Below are 16,059 nucleotides of genomic sequence, written 5' to 3' on the forward strand. Positions count from 1 at the left end.
AATTTCAAGAGCTGTTTTGTTTATTCCACATAATCTTTATGTTTTTTGGTGAATCTGAAAATGACCTCTGTTTTGTCATATGACATCATATTCCCCGACAATTTAGGTAACTATGTTAAATAAGGCAATACTGCAAAATAAATGAAAATAGTCTCATAAAATTATTTTTTTATTACAAACTTTTCATGAAAAACATTTTTGAACTGAAATGAGCTCACTAACACTCACTAAAATCAATTTGTTTTCCTTGTGAGGGAATGTACCTCTTGGTACATTTACGTTTGTGAGTGGCATCTGGAATGTATCTCTGAAGCATCCAACAGTAGTCTGCCATCATTGTCATGCTCCATTTTCCCTGGTATCTTCTTTCCATCTCTTTAACGTCCTGGTGGAATCGTTCACCTTGATCTTCACTCACAGCTCCCAAATCTTAAGGAAAGTTGTCAAGGTGGGAATGGAGGAAATACACTTCCAAAATCATCACACAACCTAAGGCTTGAAATGCTTTCACTATTCATCCGACAATCTTTTTGTAGTCAGAACCTTTTTTATTGCCTAAAAATTTATCTGTGACCTGTTTAAATGCAATCCACCCTTTTTTTTTATGTCATGGTATTCACAAACTCTTTATCAGCTATCGGCTATAAGCTTTCTAGTGTCTGGTCTGGCGAACACACATTCCTTCCTTCAATTTTGCCTCCGAGATGCTTGGAAACTTGGTGACCAATATTTGAAGCATTCCCCATCTCTTGGAAGTGATTTCATGAATGGCTTCATCAAGCCCAATTTTATGTGGAGAGGTAGTAGAAGAACTTTATAAGGAGGATACCAAAGTTTCTCGGAGGACATTTTTTTCACCGACTGTGAGCACCTTTGGCTGCCAACTTTTCTTGGTCCAGTGATTTTGTCAGTCTCGACTGTCCCACCGACACAGAAAACAAGGGTATTTGGTATACTCAGCTTGTTGCCCGATCAGCATACACAAGACCTACAAATCTCCACACACTTGCCAACCGTGGTCTTCGTATTTAAGTTTATGAAGAACCAATTCCATGTTTTCGTAGGTTTCCTTCAAGTGTACGGAATGACCTACGGGGATGGAAGCGTAAAAACCGCCTGTCACGCTCGCGCCTTGGCTGAATGGCACGAGCCGGGGGTTTGTGGCCCCACTGTGCCACAAACCTGACTACCCTGGAAGGGGCGTGACTACGACAGCTACCTCGGTCTTCACTGGAGCCTCTGATGGTGAGGTCAAGCTTGTGCGGCAGGTAGCTGTCGGGTGCTTCTCCAGGGTGGTGTCTGGCTGTGGCTGCTGATCCCATTCGGGGATAAGTCACTTGGACAGGTGCTATAGACTGGCAGGCAGGTAGACACGACAGGCACGGCTGAGACACTGGGCAAGCAGGCGTGGCTTGGAGACACTGGGCAATCGGGCACGGCTTGGAGACACTGGGCAAGCGGTCATGGATTGGAGACACTGGACACGGCTTGGAGACACTGGGCAAGCGGGCACGGCTTGGAGACACTGGGCAAGTGGGCACGGCTTGGAGACACTGGGCACGGCTTGGAGATACTGGGCAAGCGGGCACGGCTTGGAGACACTGGGCAAGCAGGAGTGGAATATGAGAGACAGGTTTGGACCTGTTCACACAGGAGGTGCAGGTATGGATATAGGCAGGAAGGAGTGGAATATGAAGGAACGGGTTTGGACCTGTTCAAACAGGAGGTGCGGAGTAGGCTGGACGGCTAGGGAGCCATGCAGGCAGAGCGGCTAGGGAGCCGTGCAGGCAGAGCGGCTAGGGAGCCGTGCAGGCAGAGCGGCTAGGGAGCCGTGCAGACAGAGCGGCTAGGGAGCCGTGCAGACAGAGCGGCTAGGGAGCCGTGCAGACAGAGCGGCTAGGGAGCCGTGCAGGCAGAGCGGCTAGGGTGCCGTGCAGGCAGAGCGGCTAGGGAGCCGTGCAGACAGAGCGGCTAGGGAACCGTGCAGGCAGAGCGTCCAGGGAGCCGTGCAGACAGAGCGGCTAGGGAGCTGTGCAGGCAGAGCTGCAAGGGAGCAGATCCTCTGATAGGGAGGACACAAGGAAAGACACAGCAGAGAAGGAACCACAGACAAGGAGACTGACAGACAGAGGTAAGACTGAGTTCAGACAGAGACACAGGGACAAAAACACAAGGACCAGGATATTCTGCCTCCTGGCAGGCGGACAGAGAAGTACTAAGCAAGGTACCAAGACACAGGAATACGCAATAAGAGCCTTCAGAGAAGGTAAGACATAGGACAGGGCCTGGCTAGCTCAGCAGCAAGGAGCTAACTGAGTTTAGACATTGCTCAGGCAATGGTCAGTGGGTGTGGCAAAACTAAATAGTCAAGGGCTCTAGGTGATTGGTAAGGGACATATTACACAGGTGCCCCCTGACTGCATAAGAACCAGAGAGTTCAGGCGCCGCCCCCCTATACACACAGTCAGGAAACATGGAGAGCAAGCAGGAAAACAAGAGGCATAGCACCTGGAGCTCAGGGCTGGCAACAGACAGAGTTCACAGCATGGTTTGAAGCAGAAAGTAAGTTGGTGTGCGGGGAATGGGAGGCCATGCAGTGAAGCCAGCAGGGTTGTTACAGTACCACCCCATTACATCCCCTCTTCCTCAAGCCTGCCAGAATGACCTGCAGAAGGAGTGTGGGACCACACACAGGCCAGGCTAACATGATATTCATCAGGTCGAATAGATTATGTGTGCCATCAGGAATCCCAGATTGCCCGGTTTCTTGGTGCCCAAGGGAGTCAGTTTCCAACACAGAGGGTACAAGGACTTCTTCCTCCAGATTGGCGAAAAGTGGGGCCCTGGCAGCTTCAGACTTTGCCCCTACGTCAGCCGGCCAGCTAGAAACTGAAGACACCTGCACAGAGTCAATTTTTAGGCCGTTATTCCAAGAAAATTGGACCTCCTCCTCCAGATGGGTAAAAAACGGAGATACATAGGCCACTGTTCTCACCTCTTCATCCACCTGCCACATGGAAGTTGGAGGCATACATACGGGGAGCCACTTCCGCCTGTTACCCGGAAAAGACTGGGCCACTTCTTTCAAGTTGGCGAAGGAGTACTGCTTAATCCTGGGACCTTCACCCACAGGCCATAGAGGAGCTGAGGGCATCCACTCAAGATCCATCTTCAGCCCACTATCTTGGGGAAGACAATCAAGCGACAGGGATGTCCTGGGGACAGGTCATCAGAGGTGTGCAGAGAGGGCGCCACTGCTTTCTTTTCTTCAGTGACGTCAGCACACCATGACTTAATAACCGGCAGATCAGGTGGAGAAGGTGACAATACAGAAAACTGGCCTTGCAGTAGTGGAACTAGGAACCTCTGTTGGCTAGGTAGTTCCAAATGCAGCACCACGCTGGGTCTTTGGACCAGAAGGGGCAGTAGAGTACCCGGCTCCAAACGACCAGTGGGCAAACAGGACAGCAGGTGGAAAATAAATGTCTTCGTGTATAACGCTCCGATTAGGAGTTGTAGTTGACCCCTCAGTACTGGACTGTTCACAAGTAGGGCTCGGCCATCACCAAACACCCTCAAAGGATTCTGGAACTGTGGAACAGGAACCCAACACAGACTCCGTCTGTCTTGCAGTTTACATACAACTGCAGGGCCGAAACTCCCACAAGGCACCGGAACAGTCACAGACTTTAGTGGAGTGGAGGTACTCTCACCAAGGGAAGTCTCTCCTACTGACCCAAGGTTTTGGAGCTTTGGCTTCACAGGGCAGAGACCGTCAGGATGTTCCTTCTCAGGACTGGACTCTGGCGACAACCTAGCCAGCCCCTTTTTCTTAGACCTCTTGGATCTTGCACGGGGGCTGTCTTGGCAGGTGGTGGAACAGGTGGGTCATGGACGGTCATAGACGGATGAGACGAATTAGCCTCGGGTTCTCTTCGTCTGGTCCGCTTCTGGAAGCTTGGGGGGAAGACTCTTCAGGAGACACTGTATTTGGCTTGTCAGAGGCTTTGCAGAAGGCCACCAGGAAGGCCGGTAAGCTCAAGGTGATAGGATCCCCCATTTCCCAAAGGGGGTTAAGCCACTGTAATGCATCTCCTGTTAGGTAGGACATTAGTAATCCTACCTTTACCCGATCGCTGGCGAAGTAGGGAGCATGGCATAGAAAATAGCGTAGACACTGCTCCATAAAGGCACGACACTGCTTAGGGTCCCCATCATATCTTGGCGGGTCCGAGGGAGGTTCAACTTTAGGTATGCCAGCCTCTAGTTGAGCAAACAGTCTATTGGAAACCACAATGGTGGGTGCAGCAGTGATGGATTGGGCTTCAGACCGGGTAAATTTATTTGGTTGCCCATACTGGCAAAAAAGCTCATCTTGTTCCGAGAGCGAAAGGACATGGGACTCAGTGGGGACCATGGCCTGAGCAAACTGTAACGCTCGCGCCTTGGCTGAATGGCATGAGCCGGGGGTTTGTGGCCCCACTGTGCCACAAAGCAGGCTACCCTGGAAGGGGCGTGACTACGACAGCTACCTCGGTCTTCACTGGAGCCTCTGATGGTGAGGTCAGGCTTGTGCGGCAGGTAGTTGTCGGGTGCCACTCCAGGGTGGTGTCTGGCTGTGGCTGCTGATCCCACTCGGGGATAAGTCACTTGGACAGGTGCTATAGACTGGCAGGCAGGTAGACACGACAGGCACGGCTGAGACACTGGGCAAGCAGGCATGGCTTGGAGACACTGGGCAAGCGGGCACGGCTTGGAGACACTGGGCAAGCGGGCACGGCTTGGAGACACTGGGCAAGCGGGCACGGCTTGGAGACACTGGACACGGCTTGGAGACACTGGGCATGCAGGCACGGCTTGGAGACACTGGGCAAGCGGGCACGGCTTGGAGACACTGGGCACGGCTTGGAGACACTGGGCAAGTGGGCATGGCTTGGAGACACTGGGCAAGTGGGCATGGCTTGGAGACACTGGGCAAGCAGGAGTGGAATATGAGAGACAGGTTTGGACCTGTTCACACAGGAGGTGCAGGTATGGATATAGGCAGGTAGGAGTGGAATATGAAGGAACGGGTTTGGACCTGTTCACACAGGAGGTGCGGAGTAGGCTGGACGGCAAGGGAGCTGTGCAGACAGAGCGGCTAGGGAGCCGTGCAGACAGAGCGGCTAGGGAGCCGTGCAGACAGAGCAGCTAGGGAGCCGTGCGGGCAGAGCTGCAAGGGAGCAGAGCCTCTGATAGGGAGGACACAAGGAAAGACACAGCAGAGAAGGAGCCACAGACAAGGAGACTGACAGACAGAGGTAAGACTGAGTTCAGACAGAGACACAGGAACAAAGACACAAGGACCAGGATATTCTGCCTCCTGGCAGGCGGACAGAGAAGTACTAAGCAAGGTACCAAGACACAGGAATACGCAATAAGAGCCTTCAGAGAAGGCAAGACATAGGACAGGGCCTGGCTAGCTCAGCAGCAAGGAGCTAACTGAGTTTAGACATTGCTCAGGCAAAGGTCAGTGGGTGTGGCAAAACTAAATAGTCAAGGGCTCTAGGTGATTGGTAAGGGACATATTACACAGGTGCCCCCTGACTGCATAAGAACCAGAGAGTTCAGGCGCCGCCCCCCTATACACACAGTCAGGAAACATGGAGAGCAAGCAGGAAAACAAGAGGCATAGCACCTGGAGCTCAGGGCTGGCAACAGACAGAGTTCACAGCATGGTTTGAAGCAGAAAGTAAGTTGGTGTGCGGGGAATGGGAGGCCATGCAGTGATGCCAGCAGGGTTGTTACACCGCCGTTGTCAAGTAAAACTGCTTTGAGACTTTTTTTTAAAGAAACATAAAAAGAAGCCATTGCGCTGAATAATATTGGTTTTTGAATTGACCCATAAAGCCTTCAACATTGATGCAGTAAACCAACATGTCTTCCTGGGTAAAGTAAGGAACAAACTCCTTTTCACGATGTCTGAACCATGAAAAAGATGCTCATGGTACCTTTAAATGCCTGCTTTTGAGCCTTGATCCGAGCAACTCAGCGGCATCTTTGGGAAGATTCAAGGGTAAATCCTTCCTGTCCTCCTGGAAAAAAAGTTTTGGTCTTGTATCATCTTGAAAGTCAGAACTTGTTTCGTCACCTGGTTCAGGTATGATTCCAGCTTCATCGGAGCTAGGTATCTCTTCCAAGGTAGCAGGGGGCTTTGGGTACTGGTATTTCTGTGCCAAGTGGGATAGGACGAATTGCTGAGTGAACATTTGGATATGAAATGGAATGTTTCCATTTTGAATTATACCCTTTCACATTACATGAACAAAAGTAAGTCTTCACTATGGTTCTTTTGCTCTCACTATACCATAGGAATCCCAAAACGCAAAGCTTTTTTCTTACCCTTGAACCAATTTTGGAGGTCCTCAACACACTGTTTGCATACTTTATGAGGTGCCCAAACTTTATCTTGTTCTCCAAGTTTTAATCCGAAGCATGCGAAGTATACTTTTTTCACAAACTCTGCAATATTCAGTTGTTGATTCAACACTGTATATTCACCACAAATGAAACAGAAACGGTCAGGCAAATTAATACGTTTCCTCAAAGCAATAATGCTAATTTGGGGAAACACGGTTGATGAATGAAATTCCAGTGCAAGTTTCTTGAAAGCATAAAGACTAGTGATGAGCGAGTATTCTTGTTGCTCGGGTGGTCTCCGAGTATTTGGAAGTGCTCGGAGATTTAGTTTCTGTCGCCGCAGCTGCATGATTTGCGGCTACTTGACAGCCTGAATACATGTGGGATGTGGGGATTGCCTGTTTATTAGGGAATTCCCACATGTATTCAGGCTGTCAAGTAGCCGCAAATCATGCAGCTGCGGCGACAGAAACTAAATCTCTGAGCATTTCCAAATACTCGGAGATCACCCGAGCATGCTAGGGAAAACCCGAGCAACGAGCATACTTGCTCATCACTAATTATGTCACTAACCACCTGACTACCACCAGCCAATCACGCAGTTCCTATTGATGTTAATAGGGAAAGAAAATAAGCTGCCTGCCGACGATTCACACTACAGTTTGCAGAAGAATCTATAGGTTTGTGGCAAGTCCTGATGTTTAAGACTTTTTTTCAATTCTTTTAGTTATCAAAACACAAAAATACATGGAAATTTATATGAAAATAATCAAACACCTTTTTAGTCCTAGACCTGTGGTAGCGTAGGGACAGGACACAGCTGGAGTGAGGGACAGTGTTAGGTTCTGTGCCTGCACACTCCGCAAAAAAACCTCTTTGGGTGTTCTCTGCTCCCCCCGTCTATGGGAATACAGTGACAAAAAGCCTGTGTGCGTGCTCTGCACCCTCACCTGTGGGAGTACTATGCCTTTAAGCCTCTGTGTGTACTCGGGACCTGTGCCTGTAGCAGTACTGTGCAAAAAGCCTGTGTGGGTACTCTGCACATCCGAATGTGGGAGTACTGTGCCAAAAAGCATGCGTGTGTACTCTGCACCAACACCTGTGAGAGTACTGTACCTTTAAGCTTCTGTGTGCAAACCACAGCAGCAGCGACAATGCATCAGCAGGGCGGACAGCCTTGTGCCTCACAGCGCCCATACTGCAAGACTGAGTCCCCATGATTCCAGACCGCACTGCCCCACTAGCACAAAACCACAGCAACAATATCCACCACACAGCACCAACACCAAATGAATGGAGCGTTGAAACTCACCTTCCTCAAGCTCTCAAGTTAGAGCGAAAATAAACCGTGCCAATTTTAAAGTCTTCTTCTAGTTTAAAATCACGTGTGCCAAATGGGAAGAGTGCTGGTCCAAGAAAGGGGAGAGAACATACAGGTAATTATTAGTAGACTGCAAATGGACTCCAGCCTATTTTTGCTCTAACTTGAGAGCTTGAGGATGGTGAGTTTGAATGCTCCTTTTATTTGGACTTGGTGCAGTGTGGTGGCCATTGTTGCTGTGGTTTTGTGCTAGTGGGATAGTGCAATCTGGAATTATGGTACTCAGTAAATTTAAAATCACCTGTGCCAAAAGGGTGGAGTGCTGGTCCAAGAAAGGGGAGAGAACATGCAGTGTGATTATCCTCTACATTTGGAACTTTCAAGCGGAACTTGAAAACCCATTTGTTTAACACAATTTACAACCTTCAAAGACCCAGCTGCTACCTCACCACTACTAGAGCTGCTGCGACCCCCGAACCTACGGTCTCCTTCCCCATTATCCTGTAGAATGTAAGGCTGCAAAGGTAGGGTCCTCTCCCCTCTGTACTTGTCTATCACTATTAGTTGGTTCATTGCAATTTCTGCTTGTGTTTTGTAAGTAATGCCTCCTCATGTACAGCACCAGTGAACCAATGATGCTGTAAAATATATAATAATCCCCCCACATGATGTTCCACTCAGTTCTCAACCCTGCTCTCCTTGTTGGTCTACAAACATCAGAAAGTCGCAGTAGTTGGCACCTGTGATTCGTCATCATCATCATCAGAGATGTGCTGCTGTGGTCCACTGACCGTTTGCATTACTCCTCTCATGTACTAATTCTCAAACAGAACAAGTAGTTGGACATTAGTGCCCTCAATCTTTTCCACCTGCGGAGCAAGGCCAGGTGGATGGTCCATGGAACCACAGGCAGCAGAGTCATCGAAAAGCAGTAGTGACTTTAGCATGACTTGTGGCTGATTTGCAAGGGAATAGGGTGGAAGACAGGTGCCCATGGGCAGCATGTGCAAAATCTGCAGTTTCAGCAGGTTGACCGGATGGAAGACAGAGCGGTGGAACTGATGACATTCTCAACCATCCATTCTAAAACCACCTCTACTTGTTCTGGCCTCACCATTCATCCAGTGGTACTACTAAGGTCTACTAAGTTATACAGAACGTCCTGTCACATGCGTGCACCAGAGGAAGGTGTTTCATTTGGGCACGTAGCAGGCGCCGATTAACCACATCCTCTCTCCCTGCTGCAGCTACAGCACCACCAGCAGCAACACAGCCACATCCTGTATTTGATGCTTCCCTCATTGTTTTCACCCCCAAAAAAACTGCAGTCACACATGGCCAACAGATTATTACACTGTTTTCAGAGTACCCCACCATATAAACAAACCCCCCCCCCAAAAAAAACAGAAAAACAATGTTGGCTACCTCCTCCTGCTATGCCTTTTGTACCTACACCACCATGTCTACCTCCTCCACCTCCTCCTCCACTTGGACCTCCATCTCCTGATTCAAGATTATTATTTTTTCTTTTTTTTATTCTGTATTGTTTAAAGTCATTTTTCCATCCACATTTATTTGCGGGGAAATTGTCCTACTCTTGCTCCCATTTTGCCTTCTTTTGCAGCTCCATAGCCCTTACTATGACCATTCTATAGCCATTTTAAAGCACCGAAATTCGGGTCTCCATTGAATCTTACTGGGTTAATAGTAGAAGTCAAGTCCGGGGTCATGTTCTGATACCGAACCGAACCTTAAACTAGTTTGGCCGAACCCAACGAAACCTCCCTGGTGTTGATCACACCAAATATAGATGAGATGTTGATTGCTCTTTTGCTCAGTTACTTTGCATTTTGTTAAATCTTAAATAAACTATTAACACTTTTAAAGATACAAATAATAAACATTTAAACCTAATGGTAATTATAAATATAAATTTATGTGTATGTGTGATTAACAACTTTGCTTGGAATTGATAATATGTGTGTTGTTATGCATTGTTTACATCTCTCGTCGTGTCTTAAAAAATGTAAATTAATATTTGGATTCCATTTTTTTTTGCAATTATGTTGAGAACAGTAGGTGTTAGAGAGCTGGAAACTGGTGGAAAACGTTCCTAAGCACGTGATTTGTCTACATGCTGTAATTGGAGTAGAATAGTTCAGTTGTTGGGAGTAAATTATTTGTTGTTGTGCCCTTTTTTTGATTAACCTATTAAGAACGTTAGATGCAAGAGCTGAAACCCCTTGTAAAACTTTCCATGGTCCCTGATGTACCTATTTTACAAATTTGGGTCGGACTGGTCTTGCAGTTTAGCGGTAAGTTAATATTTGCTTTTCTATTTCATTTTTTATTGAGTATGTCAATAACTGCAGGTCCTATAGAGCTGAAACCTGGTGTAAAATCTTCTAAGTTACCTATATTCCACATATGGTGCAGTATCTTATCTATTTATGTATCTATTGTTACTGTATATATGTGTGTCTGTGAATATTAAACGATGTACTATTGTACTGACAACAATTTGAATGAGAAAATTGGGGGAGATGACCCCTACTGCATTATACTGCTTTCATTTTATGTTTTAATCTCCTTAAACTAAAAGCGAGGTGCTAATGCCAGAATTCCAAGCCAGGAAAGATTCAGAAGGAATATATTATTCTTCATATTTTGCATCTCTAGTAAAATATATGATTTTGCAGTGACCCAAATGCAAAACATTACAAGAGTGCATTAAGCTCTGCAGTTGTAAAATATTACTCTCTGCAGTGAAAGCACAAAGTAGTGAAATTCAAAATGTCTAAATCATCAACTGTCACAAAGCATTGACTTTCGTCTACAGTATCTATCTATCTATCTATCTATCTATCTATCTATCTATCTATCTATCTATCTATCTATCTATCTATCTGTCTGTCTGTCTGTCTGTCTGTCTATCTATGTATCTATCATCTATCTCATATCTATCTATCTACCAAGGTACATCGGCTTACTAGCCTTCTTTGCGAGGTAGTCACAGGAATGCTTCTTGTTTAAATTTTCAAACAGGATTCATAAACCAGTCCAAACAAAAGAAATAGACATATTCAGTCTTCTTGACATAAACAAAACAGCCCTCACTATAGTCCTTATAACTGCTGGGTTCGCCAACACAGGAAACAGAATTCAGCTCTGTTTACCAGGAATCCAGCTCTGGAGATCAACCCCTCCAGAGTACACAGAACAATCATTAAGTCCAAAGGCTTCACTTTTAGCTCTTAGACTCCTCCCTAGGGTGGGGATATGGTGAACAGCGGCTCTGCCCATGTCTTCAGCTGTTCATTATAGACCTAGTCCCAAATGCTGGAGCAAAACTTCCAAGATTACATCATTGAAACTTATAACCTCAGTGAAGCATATTTCCTCTTTAGCATATTACCAGTGACTATATATATATATATATATATTTTGTAAGGTAGCGCCTATTGTTCGTGTTGAGGGACACTCACTTGGCAGCAGATTAACCAGGTCCGGCACAGGTTGGTTTATTATTAGACGGCATAAACCATAAACAGCAACAGTCTTATATCAGAGAGGTCAATGTCCATCAAAGGGCTTCATTCTCTCAGCCTGTGGTCACACAGGCTGTGCTATGTTCAGCAACCAGGCTCCATAGCCTAAACACAGTTATTTCCCCCCTGTCCGGGGTTGCCTCTTAGTTGCTTCTCACTCCAGACGTCCATTCCCTCCTGGGGACTGTCCGATACACACAAGCTGTTAAACACAGGCCTCACCCGGTCAGCGTCCTCCGCATGTGCGTTTCAGGAAAGCAGCACACCTTCCAGCATGTCGGCCTTCCGGTACCTTCCACACGGACCAATCAGGTCCAGGCACTCTCCCATGTGACCTACCCTGGTCACCTTATATGGTCCGTAGCCACACCCACTGGTGAGATACGGGGATCACATGGCTATGACCTCATCGCAGGTCCTATTTCAGACATTCAGCCATACACACACATATACAGGCTTACTATGGGCGTTTAGACACACGCCCCTGCGTGGGTTTGTAGGTGACTGGTCACACCCATCTCACCAAGTCACCTGGAAGCTTTCCCTGATACACTGCAGCAAACCCTCAGCAGTACCTCTGCTGATAAACACATGTTCCAGCTTCCATCCCAGGGCCACCCACCCTGGGATACATAAAGGTCATTTACCCTCATGCCGTTCATCCTACCTCCATTACCACAATGGATATGCCTGTGTGCTTGACCTATACAGCGCCCCCTAGCTGTCACAACAGTCACTGCATCACAATATATGCAGTATATTGAAAAAAATTGAAAATTCACTATATTGAGAATTAATATATGCTTGGAAGACTTGGCACCCGCATTCTATTTACTGTTTTCTAGTGCTGTTTTTTTTCTCTTTTTTTAGATATACGCATATATACAGGGTGTGCCATTTATATGGATACACTTGGGTGGGCCATTTATAAAGTTGGATCCAAAATTACTGACTTCAAAATGGCCACCATGGTCACACCCATCTTGAAAAGTTTTCCCCCTCCCATATACTATTGTACCACAAACAGGAAGTTGATATCACCAACCATTCCCATTTTATTAAGGTGTGTCCACATAAATGGCCCACCCAGGTGTATCCATATAACTGGCCCACCCTGTATATATATAGATTTGTATATACAATGTTTGTATTATATTACTGCATGTTTGTACATGTATCCTATTATGGAGTTATAATTATTAATGTTTCTAGATTTATTTTTTGTTTTTGGTATTGTTTGTATTTGATCATAAATCCGGTGTGGGCCATTTAAATATGGGATTTAACATGAAATATCAATCAAGAGCATATATCGCTAATGTAAGATGAGTATATTTTCCCATTGAAGATTTTTCCAGATATGTGCTTTTTACACATAGAAAATTGTGTCTATTTTGACAAGATCCTGGCTGTATCGTGTTCCACTGGGTTGGAGCGTAAAGGGCCTTTTACACATAGTGATATCGCTAGCAATATCGCTAAAGCGTTACGGATTTTGTGACGCAACAGCAATATCGGTAGCGATATCGCTACATGTGACACTTGCCTCTGATCGGCCCCCCGCTGGCTATCATTGATCTCGCGAGATCATCCTGGTCCATTTCTCGTCGTCGGCTTCCTGCAGGCGCCGACGAGCGACTCCATGGACGCGGGAGGAAGTCGTCATCAGAACTGCCGTCTGACAGGTAAGTAACGACTGCCGACCGCTGCTGCATCGCTGGTGAGTTCTGCCTGTTTGGCAGCTCACAAGCGACCATTTAGCGATGCACCAGCGATCCTGACCGGATCGTATCGTTGTCGGGATCACTGGTGCATTGCTAAATGTAACGGAACCTTAAGGAGAGTATTAACTTCCAGGCATGCACAGGTAGTATCTTTGATGAGGTTGCGTTCCACTAGGTGGAATGCATAAACAAATAGGAAATTAGGTAATGGCCAGTTCCTGACTTGCCCAGTGGGCTGGAATGCACACCTGAATGCTTTGATTATCTACTTAGTTTCTGGGCATGCACAATCGGCATCCTCTGATGCGGTTGCGTATCACTAGTTAGAATGCACAGGCAAATGTGACGTGAGGTAACGGCCAGTTCCTGACTCGCACAATGGGGTTGGAATGCACGCCGGAACAATATGTTGATCTTTTACACGTAAGTTATCTATGGAACCCAGTTATCCCGCTAATTACTTTATGGGCAGAATTAATTAAGGAGATTAGTAGTTAAATCCACCTGTTTTGACTGCCGTTCATGCTTCCTACCATCATTGGCATCTGGCATATGCATCTGCTGCCATCATTACGGCCTCCTGATGAACCGTCACTGTGGGGAAACGCGTTGGGGCTCATCCTGCATATGATAAGTCACCTCTATGTTTATCTTCGGCTACATGTGGACTATTGTTGGTCTGCGCATACCAGAGAATATTGAGCTCTAATGGCCTTTTTGGAATATCCGGCGATTTTTATGTCCAGTTTTTGCTTCCTTCATCTCTGTCCTATCTGATTATTGTTTTCTCACCTGGGTTACTAGGGTGAGCTACGGAAGTGAGGCAGAGTCTTCACTGAGTGGGTGCACCAAAAAAATCATTTATTTTAGGGTGCCAACCTCCACAGCAAGGTAGGCTGACAGTTAGGCCTAGTGTAGGGTATGCCAAGATATCCTTCTGGTCAAGTCTTGTATTTTTGGGGGTATTTGTTATGATCCATTTTTGGATCTGTGTCAGTTTGGGCTGCTCACAATTAAACTTTTTTCCTTTCTGGCCATCGGGGGTTAATGTCAGTTTTTCCCCCAGTGGCCGCTGGTGTTACAACATGTTTAGTTAGTCAGCTGGTGGTGACCACTCCCACCTTCCTATATAAGGTCACCTGAGGCATCAGCTGGTGTTGGTGATACACTTCCTTTTGGATACCAACCGTGGGTGGTCAAGAAAGGAGCTGGCTGAGAGCAGTGGTGCTTCTGCTGAATACTGATCTGGTGCCTTACTCCGCTGCTCGGTGCATTGCAGCAGAGAAAGCTAAGTGTTGTTTGTCTTACCTTGTCTGTTATCTTTCCTTAGTGTTATATTAGTGCAGCGGTGGTACCAGTGTCCACACTTACCAATTCCCTATTGAGGGATAGGTGCAGGGCAAGTGAGGGCTAAGGTATCCTGCTCGGCGACAGGTTGAAAGAACCTGTATAGGGACGTCAGGAAGATTAGGGCACATACTTAGGAAAGTGCAGCAGGTGTCCCTTTCCCAGTTCCCAATAGCAGGGCCCACCATTGTAATTGTGTTCCCTTGTTTGTCCAGTTGTTTTGGTGACTGACCGATCATGAAGTCGCGTCATGCAGGGCCGGTCACATATTCACATATCGTGACAGTATTAGCCCTTTTCACTGGGAAGATGTTTTTTAATATGAATAATATTTAAAATTTGTTTTTAAGGGAATATATATGTTCACTACTTGGATTTAATTCCTGAGAATATTGGTCTTGTTTGTTTTTAGATAGATGTTTAGGCAGATTTTCCAAACAGGCATCTACTAAATCTTCTTAACCTATACTCCACCACCCCATAAAGTGAACCTGTTAGGATTTTTTTGCTTTTTGAAACTAGTGGTATGGTTGTATAATGCCACAATTAAAATGATACCTGTATTGTTAAAAACTGATGTTCCACTGCTGAGAATCAAGCTTTGAGATTGAAACCACATGCAAATAAGACTGTAAGTGCATTGGGGTCTTGTCAATACACTCAGATAATGTTGACAGGCTCAAACGCACTTCCATGCTAACTTGCTTTTAGCTTTATACCTCAATTTCTCAGTACAGGGAGTATATATTATTACAAAACAAGTATTATTTGTATTGTTATTATACTAAGATATATACAGCCATACTATTAGTTTGATTACTGAAATTATTCTAGCCGGTTACTCTTAATTGAGATCCTTAGAGATGAAAGGATCAATCATTGGAGAATTGAGTTTGGGGTGAATTAGAACATTTTGAGATTAGATTGTGGTTTGCAAAAAAAAATTTGATTTGCTTTTCCCAGTAGAGCATAGCTTGTACAACAGAGTCGTTTTCCATCAGTAGAATTACTGGGTAAGTCTCTGTCTCATGTAGAGTGTAAGCTCTTATGGTCAGTGGGGTCCTCTCTCTCTCCTGTAGAGTGTATATTCTTATGGTCAGTGGGGTCCTCTCTCTCTTTCATGTGGAGTGTAAGGTCTTATGGTCAGAGGAGTCCTCTCTCTCTCCTGTAAAGTGCAAGCTCTTATGGTCAGTGGGGTCCTCTCTCTATCCTGTAGAGTGTAAGCTCTTATGGTCAGTGGGGTCTTCTCTCTCCTGTAGAGTGTAAGCTCTTATGGTCAGTGGGGTCCTCTCTCTCTCCTGTAGAGTGTATATTCTTATGGTCAGTGGGGTCCTCTCTCTCTTTCATGTGGAGTGTAAGGTCTTATGGTCAGAGGAGTCCTCTCTCTCTCCTGTAAAGTGCAAGCTCTTATGGTCAGTGGGGTCCTCTCTCTATCCTGTAGAGTGTAAGCTCTTATGGTAAGTGGGGTTTTCTCTCTCCTGTAGAGTGTAAGCTCTTATGGTCAGTGGGGTCCTCTCTCTCTCCTATAGAGTGTAAGCTCTTATGGTCGGCAGGGTCCTCTCTCCTGTAGAGTGTAATCTCGTATGGTCAGTGGGGTCCTCTCTCTCCTGTAGAGTGTAAACTCTTAAGGTCAGTGGGGTCCTCTCTCTCTCTCATGTGGAGTGTAAGGTCTTATGGTCAGAGGGGTCCTCTCTCTCTCCTGTAAAGTGTAAGCTCTTAT

Source organism: Dendrobates tinctorius, unplaced genomic scaffold, assembly GCF_039654945.1.
Source record: "Dendrobates tinctorius isolate UK_male_01 unplaced genomic scaffold, ASM3965494v1 ptg000084l, whole genome shotgun sequence".
Taxonomy (NCBI): Eukaryota; Metazoa; Chordata; class Amphibia; order Anura; family Dendrobatidae; genus Dendrobates; species Dendrobates tinctorius.